The 3528-nt window shown below is 31.6% G+C and overlaps 1 long non-coding RNA gene across 1 annotated transcript; it reads right to left on the bottom strand.

The window, feature by feature from the left end:
- Nucleotides 1–2255: 2255 nt before the first annotated feature.
- Nucleotides 2256–2707, bottom strand: LOC112522147. The gene is made up of 2 exons (XR_003070136.1): nucleotides 2672–2707; nucleotides 2256–2591 (listed from the first exon to the last, which is right to left on the bottom strand). It is a non-coding gene; the product is annotated as an uncharacterized LOC112522147 (long non-coding RNA).
- Nucleotides 2708–3528: the final 821 nt, after the last annotated feature.

The raw sequence follows: 3528 nt of genomic DNA, 5'->3' as shown, positions 1-3528 counted from the left end.
CATAACTACCACTATAACAAGACCATTTTTTGTTTATTTTTCTCTATTTTGTTTTTATTACTTTTGTCCATGATTTATTATCCTTTTTGTTACAAATTCATCTTAAAGTTGTTTTTGATTTCGTTGTTAAGGCAACAAATATTATTTAAAAGGTCAATGTCAATTCCATTTGAAAAATGTATTGTTTTTATTCTCCAGAACACTATAGACTTTCCCTTAGGCCGAACCGCGTTGATAATTACCAATTTATTATGGCTTTATCGACGAGAGCTGAGTTGAAGGCTCGAATAGCTTAGTTGTTAGTTGAAAGACTCTGTATGGGATGTTCTTTCTATAGAGTGATAAACGGAGGGATCTTGCTTTCTAAAAGCCATAGTCAGGCAGAAGGCAGTGTGCAGTCAGCCAATAGATGACGCCGAAGAGGGATTTGTCAAAGCACATATAGGAGCTCTACCACGATATGATCTCTCTCATTGAGAAAGCGCTATCAAAGCCGCTGTCCCAATAGCTTCGTTCAGGAGCGAACAACCACTAAATTGCTTGTTAAATGGAGGAGCGGAAGGGGCAAAGTCAACGACTGAGGCCAGAAGGTATGTGAAAGTAGAAGCCAGGGACAGAGAGAGCAGAGGAGAGGACTGATTGAATGTTGTTTTTTTTGTTTTTTTTTATATTTTATAAACTTACCTGTAAAATGTAACATTTTTTTGTTGGATATGTTTTTTTCTAAATGACCCTTTTACCCTTTAGTGATTATTGCAAAATATTCTATAACATCAATTGATTTCGTAAAAATTATAATATGTTTCAACTATTTAATAAATAATTAAGATATGTATCAAATTAAATATTATATTGATTTTAAAATAGGACAAAATTACCCTTTCACAAAATATACATTATTTCCTGTATTACTTTCTTCGGCCAACAAACATGTAAAAACAAAGTTTCTGCTCATAAAAATACAATCTAACATGATGGTCTTAAAGAGAATAATTTGTACTATCTATCACACACATACACATATATGTGTAATATTAAAGATCCATAGGGGCTAAGTTGTCAATTTGCATATTAAAGTCGAGAATTATTATGCATATTTTGTATAACATAAAATATAGCATGAATTAGCCAACTCTAATTTGATAATACACATGAAGACATAAACATTTCACATTTTACTGATCTATAATAATTAAACACGTTTATAGTTTCAGTAGACTTAATCATATACATATAGTATATACAGTTATGAAAAGGAAAAAATGTATAGTGAATTGAATCTTTTTCGTTAGAAAAGGACAAAATGAACCAAATTTTAAGGAAATTTATTTTATTTCATATTAAATATGACAAATAATTTTTCCTTAAATTAATGTGTTAAATGTTATTACCCGTTTGACTGGATAAACAAGTTTCCAGCTCATTTAGAATCGACTGATTTTTTATGTGGTTATTTTTCCACACAATCAGATATTACAATATAACTTAAACAACGCGATATCTTCATAATCAATATACAGTTATAAAATTAACCACTACAGATCAAACTAGCTTTAGAATCAGAAGAACTAAACATCTATTATACTAAATGAGATTCTACTCCATTGTTACAACATATAGCAACTAAAAAAATCTTATTATAAATCATAAAAATGGTGTCTGATTGGTTTGAGCTTGGCTTCCAAAAGTCAAAAATGTCGGAAAATCCAGGTTCAAATCCAAGGAGAAACAAAAATCCCCTTGTAGCCATAAAGAAACAAATGCGTGACTCCAAACTACCGACAAAGCAGGTGGTCATCATGGGATTAATCGGCTCACATAGCTAATGAACTACATTTGATTTATGAATCAAAATAAATTATAAAAATTTAATCACCCATCTAATTTTTGTAACATAATAAAAAGTAGAACCATAAAAAATAAACAAAAAGGATAGAAATCTTGAATTACTTTTACTTTATGCAACCTTCATATATGATTACAATACAATTACTCTAGAAAATTACAAATACAACTTTTTTTTTTTCTTTTTAGCAAAAATTATTAAAAAAAATCAAATTGTCTTTCGATTAAAATCACGAATATACACCGGTAGCGTTACGGATTGTTTTTTTTTTCTTCAGAATGCAATCATAACAGAGAAAGACAGTTTTATATACCAGAAGCAATTTGTTTAATTAAACTGCAACGGTAATAGCTCAAGAGGGATAGACAAGGAAGGAGAAGATGAGTTGGGCGGAAACGGCAAAAGACGATGGAAAAACCACAGTCCAAAATACGACAAGAGTCGAAAAGAGAAAAGAAGTCATCGGGTCTTACAAGGTCAAGAAAAGGTCTTACAAGGTCAAGAAAAAACAGAATCACTAAGGAAAAAAAAAAGACAACAAGTCAAAAAAACACAAAAGAGAACAAAAGGGTAAAAGCTCAGGTAAGGATAGCACCATGTTGGTCTACGTCTTGACCGTCGTTTTAGCGGCGGTTTTGAGCGGCGGTCCAACCACCACTACCTCGACTGTCGTCACAGCAGCATGTAGCGGCAATCGTCGATCTCGAGAACCAGAATCTACCATGAATTACTTGAAATTGGAATCCTGTAGATAGAAATTGAGATGAAAGTTGTAAGAATCTGAGAAAGAAAGGGTGGAAAGAGAGGAAATGGTAGAGAGCTCACCTTGGAAGAGATCAGCCATGGAAGTTTGCAAAAACTGAGAGAGAAGATGAGATGGGTGGGGGTTTTATAGGGTGGGAAGTGGGTCCCACAAAAAGAATTTGTAACGCACCTCCTTGACCTTACGTAAAGCCAAAAGGTCGACTGTTGTAAATTTCAACATAGAATTTACATATATTTAAAAATATTATATATTTTTATTTTATTTTTTTCGGAAAACCTACCACAAAGAAAACTCATTTTCGTATATTTTGACGTCATAATTTTATATATTGTGATTATTATGAAAATAAATCTATAAAGTTAATCAATATAAATCACGGACTATTAATAAAATAAGGGTTTTTTTTTTGAATTTTTATATAAGTAGACATATATTTAAATTAACAACAATTTATGTCTTATTTAGAGAATTTTTACAATTCTTTCTTCTCTTTCCTCCTCTCTCTCCAACTTTCTCACTTAATGGACATACGCATAAACAAATGTTGTTTGTTGATCCGTTCTGTATCCGTATTTGGTTCTTTGTTGGTTTGCGAATATTTGACCTAGTTAAAATCATGTGTCTTAGCTTTCAGTATAAAAATCCCAATAGTTTTGACGTATAACTTGTATGCTTTGTGAATACTTGCGATATGATTCCTACTAATGGGAAAATATGTGTGTATAACATGGACCTGTTTGGATTGAGATTATACTTATGGTTTTTAGTTGCATTATGGAATAAGTACCGCATGTGTACTCACGATGGTTTTTATAACACCCGCAAATTTTAGAGGCTTTTTGAGGGTTTTTCCGATGATTTCTTTTTCATTAAAAAGGAAAGTTAGTAAGGTTTTATACAAGAATCATATTGGAGC

Source organism: Cynara cardunculus (genome assembly GCF_001531365.2).
Source record: "Cynara cardunculus var. scolymus isolate 2C chromosome LG 11, CcrdV1, whole genome shotgun sequence".
NCBI lineage: Eukaryota > Viridiplantae > Streptophyta > Magnoliopsida > Asterales > Asteraceae > Cynara > Cynara cardunculus.
This window is presented reverse-complemented; position numbering and strand designations above follow the sequence as displayed.